General features: G+C 42.7%; 1 pseudogene; it reads right to left on the reverse strand.

The window, feature by feature from the left end:
- Positions 1–6,521: 6,521 nt before the first annotated feature.
- Positions 6,522–7,856, reverse strand: LOC102762881 (annotated as a pseudogene).
- Positions 7,857–8,605: the final 749 nt, after the last annotated feature.

The following is an 8,605-nucleotide window of genomic DNA, read 5'->3' on the forward strand; positions in this document are numbered from 1 at the left end:
CGTGTGCAGGTTCCCCAGCCCCTGTAGTGGTTACTGCAGGAGGCAACCAATAGATGTATCTCTCTCACGTCATGTTTCACTCTCCCCTTCCTCCCTCCCCTCCACTCTCTCTAGAAATCAATGGAAAAAAATATCCTCGGGTGAGGATGAAAAATAAAGTGTTGCCACAAGGATGTAGATATCAATACCACACTTCGGGGAGGGGTGTGACAAGGGAGGATGCTTAAAAGAGGACAACTCAGCATCTCATTGGGAATGTGGGAGACAGCAGGAAAGCAGTGAGCCTGTGGATGGGCTCCACCCACACACTTCATCCACCTACCAGCAAACCTGCCTCTGTAGTGGTGATTTTATGAATTTCATCTTGTGCAAGAGGTAAGCCCTCAAGTGATGGATTATTCAACTTGCTTTGGCTTGCCCTTACTGCTTTTAAAGTGTCCAGTCTAAGTAAGAATGTCCTTCTAGATGGATCTTAATTAAACATAGTGTGATAATTATTTCACAATATATGTATTTCAACTCATTATGTTGTACACCTTAAACTTACAGTATTATATGTCCATTGCATCTCAATAAAACTGGTCAAAAATAGAATGCCCTTTCTCTCTTACAAATTTGGATATCTTGGATTTGGATACTCGTTTCATTTATTTAAAAATATCTATTAAGGGTCTACTAGGTGCTACTATACACAGTATTAGGCACTGAAGATATAACAATGTAAAAAAAACAGACAAAAATATCTACCCTCATGGGGCTTATATTCTAGAAGTATACCATCCAATATGGCAGTCACAAGACACATGACCTGTTGAGACCTTGCAAAGTGGCCTGTCCAAATTGGATTGTGCTCTGAGTGTAAAGCAAAGGATTTCAAAAACTTAGCTAGTATTGAAAAAAGAGTATAAAGCATATCAACTTCTTATATTGATGACTTATTAAAATGATACTTTGCATATTATTGAATCAAGTAAAATGTTATTAGAATTCATTTCACCTGCTTCTTTTTACCTTCTCAGTGTAGTTATGAAAAAACTTAAAATTATAGATGAGGCTTGCAGTATATTTGTATTGAACAGTACTGTTCTAGAACAGTGTTTCTCAAATGGGGGTGATTTTGTCCCCTCTCCCAGTACATTGGGCAAACAACAAGGAGTCTTTATCTCATAGCTCTGAATCTCTCATCACCTTGGAAGTTTGAACTTGCAGGACCAATCTGTGAGGGGTTCTTAGGCCCCAAACCTTAGAATTCATGGTGCTGGCCCCAGGTGGTGCCTAGATCCTCTGCATAGTTTAAATACCCAAGAGTCTGTTGGAGGAGGTCATTGAAAGGTCAATGACTACTGGTTGACTCTCAAGCTGGACCCAGCTATCAGAGGCTCCTCACTATCCTTCCCTGTCCTTGTAGGTAAGTACCATTCACCCCCATTCCCGTAGTCCACACCATTTCAAAGACATAGCCTTGAGAGAACAAGGCCTTGTTGAGACCATTTGTACATTCGACTGAATGGCCTCTATATAAACGTTTAAGATTCTGGTGGGCGGTACAGAGATGTACTCATCGTGCAGCAGCCCAAGATGAGCCTTGTCAGTAAGTTCCCTTACTTGTTAAAACCTGCCTATCTGGACTAGCCTGTCTTTTTCTTCAGTCTATCCTTGCCCTCCCTGTATGGGGCCATTTTATAAATCAACACTCCACCCAGAACTTTGAGGTAAGTCTTGCCTTTCTTTGTAGATGTACAACCTATAGACATAATGCCATTGTAATTAGCTAGTTATCTATAATAAGAAAAGCATAATATGCTAATTAGACTAGATGTCCTTCCGGACGTCCTTCCAGATGACCTTCCAGACGAAGCAGGGGCTGCAAAGGAAGCCCGGGGTCCAGGTCCCTGCCAGTGGCCGGAGGGAAGCCTGGGTCTTGGGTCCCAGAGGGAAGCCGGTGCCGGCAGCTGGGGAAAGGGAGGCCTACTCTTGCACGAATTTCTTGCATCAGGCTTCTAGTTAACAATAAGAAAGGAGCAAAGGGAAGGCCAGATATTATAAGCATGTCATTTGGGCCGTTTCACCAGGAAGCTGCAACTTTGCACTTTCCAGAACACCACTGGCTATTCCCTGCAAAACACTGGGGGAAGGGATCCAACAATGGAAAGATAGACCTATGCCCAGTAAAGTTGGGGTGACATAGGGAAGGTACTTGTCTATCAGTCACACCTGGGAACAACAATTATTGGCCAGAATGGGTGTGGCCATTACAAGCACATGAAAATTTGAGAATACATAATCTCCTAAACAAAGGCGTTTGCTCTCTCGGCACACTTGGGTCATGACTCTTGTGATTCTTGGCTCTCTCGAATTCGCCTCTATGGCCCACGGCCATGCAGACCCCACATGCATGAACTATTGAACTGCAGTGGGAAACACAAGCTAAGCTAGTCTGATTTTGGACTGGACTTGGCTCCAACATGGAAAGGAAACTCTGGACACTGGCTCTGATTTGAGTTCTTTTTTAAAAAAATATATTTTATTGATTTTTTTTTACGGACAAGAAGGGAGAGGGATAGAGAGTTAGAAACATTGATGAGAGAGAAACATCAATCAGCTGCCTCCTGCACACCCCCTACTGGGGGATGTGCCTAAAACCAAGGTACATGCCCTTGACTGGAATCGAATCCGGGATCCTTCAGTCCACAGGTCAACACTCTATCCACTGAGCCAAACCAGTCAGGGCTGATTTTAGTTCTATTGAAGCCCCAGCTACACTTCCTCTATGACTTGACTAAGGGAAATGGGGCTTTGGAAACTCAGGCATATAATTCCACACAAATAAAATTACTCATTCTCCTGTACAAATCTCAGAAAATTTCTTTTCTTGGGATATCACAAGAAATCCACCCCAACTAGCTATCAAGGAGCCAAGGCCCTCTCCCCTCCATTAACAGACACATCCATCAACAATACAGTTTCATTTTGCCTTTTTCTTGCACCTTATGTAAAGGATTCATACTGGATGTGTTCCTTTGTGTCTTGCTCCTTTTTTTTCTGCTTAGTATTATGTTTAGATTCATCCTCATACTTACATGTAGCTATACTATGTTTCTTTTCACTGTTGTATAGTATTCCGTGAATATATTACATGTTACATGAATATACAATGCTTCATCCAGTCTACTAATGAAGCACATTTAGGCAATTCCACTTTGGGAATCTTGAACAATGCTCCTATGAATATTCTAGATCATGAATGTTAAGCTCAAGTGCACAGGTTTCTCTAAGGTATGTCCTCACCAAATTTTAGTTCAAAAATCTCTGTAGAACCTAACTCGGCATCTGTGTCTGAGGCTGAGTAACAGCAACTCTTCCAAATCTCTCATTAGAATCATAAAGCTTCCAAAACTCACCTAAACCTCCAGTTGTAGCTCCTAGTTTTAGCATTCAGTGGTATTTGAGGTCAAAGCCCTAGGGCAGTGATGGCGAACCTACGACGCGCGAACTCATTTTTTTGGTTGATTTTTCTTTGTTAAATGGCATTTAAATATATAAAATAAATATCAAAAATATAAGTCTTTGTTTTACTATGGTTGCAAATATCAAAAAATTTTTATATGTGACACAGCACCAGAGTTAAGTTAGGGTTTTTCAAAATGCTGACACACCGAGCTCAAAACGTTCGCCATCACTGCCCTAGGGGCTCTCTCCTTAACTGTTTCTATTCTTCCCCATTACTTGGCATAAAGGAGGAAGGGACCCTTCTGTTTTGTTCATATTCTTGCATTTCTTTGGCATTGCTCACCAGAATAAGGTAGCCAAAAGGAACAGCAGACCCATGTTTGAAACCTTGCATTGACTCTGTTACCTCAGGATAAAGTCCCAAATCCTTATTATAGCACCAGAGTCCTTTCTGAGCTCCCAAGTCAAATTGCCAGCCACACCAAGTCCTACACTTCCCTTTTTTAGCAATACCAAATGGCTTACAGTTCCCACCACACACCATGCACACCCCCATGGCTTCAGCCATGCTGTTCACTGCCTGGAACAACTTTCCCAAATCTTGTTTTCTGCATAAACTCTCACCTATCTTTTAAGACTCAACTTAAACATCATTTTCTGCAGGAAAACATGCTTCTCACAGCTCCCTACCTGCTCCTCTGCCACCATCTGGCCAGGCTAGGCACCCTTTGCTTGTACCCTCATATCACCAGGCACTTCTTTCTATACTAATATACATTATGCTGTATTATAATTGCCAGTTCCCTTCCCCATTATACTGAGAGCTCCCTGAGATATGGGACCTTTTCTTATTTATTTCTATATTTTCAATGTTAAGTATAATGCCAGACACTTGGTGGGATAGTGAAAATCATATATTAATTTGACTGGATCATGGCATGCCCAGATACTTGGCTAAACATTATTCCTGGTGTGTCTGTGAGGGTTTGGGGATGAAATTAGCATTTGAATCTGTAGATTGAATAAAGCAGATTGTCCTCTCCAATGTGGGTGGGTCTCATCCAATCCACTGAAGGCCTGAATAGAACAAAACCCTGGAGGAAGGAAAAATTCCTTTCTCTCTCTCTCTCTCTCTCTCTCTCTCGCAGCCAACTATATTTTGCTCTCACTTCAATGTTCTCTCTCTCTCTCTCCCTCTCTTGATTTCTAGAGCTAGGACATTAGTCTTCTCCTGCCCTCTCCTGCCCTCAGTCCAGGACCATAGGTGCTCCTGGTTCTCAGGCCTTCAGAATTAGAACAGAAGTACATCTTTGGCTTTCTTGGATCTCCAGCTTGTAGACAGCAGACCATGGAACTTCTCAGCCTCCATAATCAAGTGAGTCAGTGAGTCAGTTCCTATATATAAATATATATGTGTGTGGAAGGATAGTGAGAAGCTAGGAAAATTCCTGGGCAAGTGGCATGGAGAAGCTGAGATGAGAAAATTAAACAAGGCCAAACAGTTGGAGCAGCTTGCAACCAGCTTGTGAATCACAAGATCTTATCTTCCCTAACCAAGGAGACTGGAGAACAAATGGTTTATACCTCTCCTTCCTAACCAGAGATGACATAGCTTAAATCACCCTGGCCTGGGAAAATAGCAAAGACCCAATTAATGTCATTTGTGACAGGACAAATAAAGCATGAGGGACAAACAACAAAACCCAAACGCATTTGAATGGTACCACTTGGGGAATGTTAGGCAGGAAAGATAACTGCTAGGGCAGGAAAGGGGGGATGGGGAAAAGGGGGGAGTCTATCTCACCCACTGAACAAAGGTCTTAGGACTTCCCAAACAAGATGACCAAGTGTATGTACAAACATTTCAGTGTAAGTCACAACAATGTAGAAGGGGACTTTGAAACCTCATCGGCTACCCAAGATATCTGGCAGGGGAGCTTTGAAATCTGAAGGGGGGGGGAGTATAGAACCCTTAAACCCCCACCAGGTGGGACGCTCAGACCAGCTGACTTGCCTACTTGTGCTTTATGCCAAGTCTATTCTTTTAAAAAAAAATTTCTTAATTTATTGATTTCAGAGAGGAAGAGAGAGGGAGAAACAGATAGAAACATCAATGGTGTGAGAGAATCATTGATCAGCTGCCTCCTACATGTCCCCTACTGGGGATTGAGCCCACAACCTGGGCATGTGCCCTTCACCAGAATCTAACCTGGGACCCTTTAGTCCACAGGCCGACGCTCTGTCCATGAGCCAAACCAGGTAGGGTAAGTCTATTCTTAATGAATTCACTTGCTTTGCTTCAACCACTGCTGTCTGTCAATTGTCTGAATTTCTTCTCACAAGATTGACAAGAGCCAAGGAGGGACAGCCTTCCTCTCCAACTCAGGGGGCTGTCCAGTAGCATACATATCACATATATAAAGTATATCCATAGATTTACATATGCAATATTTATATATAATATATATAACATATATGTGTGTGAGAGTGTGGATGGTTATGTTTCTCTGGTAACCCTAATACGCTTGGGAAATATTAATAAATATTGAGCTGTATTGAAATTGGCATTTGAACTTGAAATTGGCTTAGACTGGAAGAGTCTGCACAACACAATGTTAGGGGTCCCATTCACTATGTTGTAAAGACTGTGTCACAAATGGCCTCACAAAGACTGTGTCACAATATGCAAGCCCTAATAACCTTCATCTCTATTCCTCTTGTTATTGTTGCCTAATCAAGAAAAAAGCATTTCTCTGTGTGACCTATTTTTCTTCCTGATGTCTATCCTCCAAAATCTAGAGTTGCTATCTAAAGTTAATTAGAATCGAACACTATAGAATCCCCAATACCACTCTGGTAAGCACCTACATCCTCAAATGAGTGTTTCCATCTTAATGCAAATAAACTTCCAACCAAGAACATACACTTTCTTTTCTTTCTCAATGCCTTTACTTTTAAACATGAGGGGGAAATCTTATAGGTATACATGGAAAAGACAGACAGATCACAGGTAAAACAGAAGAAAATCTGATCAGAGAGCTGTAACCTGTATGACATGTTACAGGGCTGAAAGGAAAGTTAATTAGTATTCCTCTCCTTCTTTTTCACCCTCTCTTTCAACAAAATTTACGCCGAACTCCTCATAATTCTTCTCAAGGGCAGCCATGTGCCCACAGGCCTCAGAAAACTCTCCTTCTCCCATGCCCTCACCCACATACCAGTGGACAAAAGCACGCTTGGCGTACATCAAATCAAACTTGTGGTCCAGGCGAGCCCAGGCCTCAGCAATAGCTGAGCATGTGTGCTCAGCATGCACACGGCTCGCGGTGCTTTGTCCAGGTCTCCACCAGCGACCACAGTGGGAGGCTGGTAATTAATGCAAACTTTGAAGCCACTGGGGCACCTGTCCATACACTGGGTACTGCACTTGGTCAAGATGGTAGCAATGGCAGCATTGACATCTTAGAAACCACATCATCATGGTGCAACAGGCAGCAAGCCATGTGTTTACCATGACAAGGGCCACATTTCACCATCTGGTTGGCTGGTTCAAAGCATGCATTGGTGATTTCTGCTACAGCAAGCTGTTCATGGCAGGCTTTCTCAGGTAAGATGACAGGGGCACATGTGGCCACAGGGAAGTGGATGTGGGGATAGGGCACCAGGTTGGTCTGGAATTCAGTCAGATCAGCATTCAGGGCTCTATCTAACCTGAGGGAAGCAGTGCTGGAGGACACAATCAGGTTCCTAAGGCAGTTAAGGTTAGTGTGGGTTGGGCACTCAATATCATACCTGGCCTCCCTCATTGTCAACCATGCAGGCACAATCAGAGTGTCCCGGGGTGGTGTGGGTGATAGGATAGAGTTGTAAGGCTCAACCACAGCTCTGAAAACCTGGGGTGCTGGGTAGATGAACTCCAGCTTGGACTTCTTGCCATAATTGACAGAGAGCCATCCCATCAGCAGGGATGTGAAGCCAGAACTAGTTCCCCCACCAAAGCTGTGGAAAACCAAGTAGCCCTGAAGACCTGTGCACTGGTCAGCCAGTTTCCAAATTTGGTCAAAGACCTTCTTGCCAATGGTGTAGTGTCCACAGGCATAGTTATTGGCAGCATCTTTCTTGCATATGATGAGCTGTTCAGGGTGAAAGAACTGGTGGTAGGTACCAATGCGAACTTCATCAATGACCCTGGATTCCAGGTCTACAAACTCTGCCCTGGGCACATGCTTGCCAGCACCTGTATCACTGAAGAAGGTGTTGAAGAAATCATCTCCTTCTCCAGTGGTCTTGTCACTTGGCATCTGATCAACAGACAGGATGCCATGATCCAGGCAGTAGAGCTCCCAGAAGGCATTGCCCATCTGGATACCAATCTAGCCAACATGGATGGAGATGCACTCACGCATGGCTGTGGGTTAGCAGGTGCAGGCAACACTGGATTAGACACTGGGTCCAAGTTACTATCCCCAACAATCTAAGAGTCAAGGTAAGTAACCCACTCAAGAACATATATTTTCAACAAAACACGGCTTAGAATTGATATAGGTTATACTTAATAATTCGGGATTTTTCTGTACCTCAAGATCATCTTTCTGAATATAAAGGAATCAGCATACAATCCTCTAAGTAGAAAGCAGGTATAAGTTTAAAATTTAACTAGCTAAACAGAAATGTATGGGGAGATTTTTCTTTTAGAATATTTGTTTAATTTTTTTTATGTGCCTCTGTCCTAAAAGTAAAAAGTAAGGCATGAAGTCCAGTTAGTTAATGACTTCAGCTATTTTGGTACACAGAAATGGAAACTTTATTATAATTTGCAGGGGAAAATGAGGAAGAGAGAAGTCAGCAATGTAGGATGTTCTCCCTCACTTTTCCCATACCTGTGGCAGGCATCACTAATTGATTTCAGCATTTCTTTCCTCAGAGGCTGGCAGAGACCCATAATCCTTTTTAAGGTAGCACTTTAACCCAAGAAGTGAAACACACTTGCTATTTCAGATTGAGAAAGTACCCAGAAATTTTTAGGCGAAAGGTCATTTCTTATTTTTCTCTATTGGATGAGAGTATATTCCAGTTGCTAGTAAAGATGGTCCTAACAATACTGAATGCCAGTATGAAACTCAAATGCTTTCCTCCCACATTGGTACTGGCTCCT

The sequence above is a fragment of the Myotis davidii genome, unplaced genomic scaffold (genome assembly GCF_000327345.1).
Source record: "Myotis davidii unplaced genomic scaffold, ASM32734v1 scaffold209, whole genome shotgun sequence".
In the NCBI taxonomy this organism is placed as follows: domain Eukaryota; kingdom Metazoa; phylum Chordata; class Mammalia; order Chiroptera; family Vespertilionidae; genus Myotis; species Myotis davidii.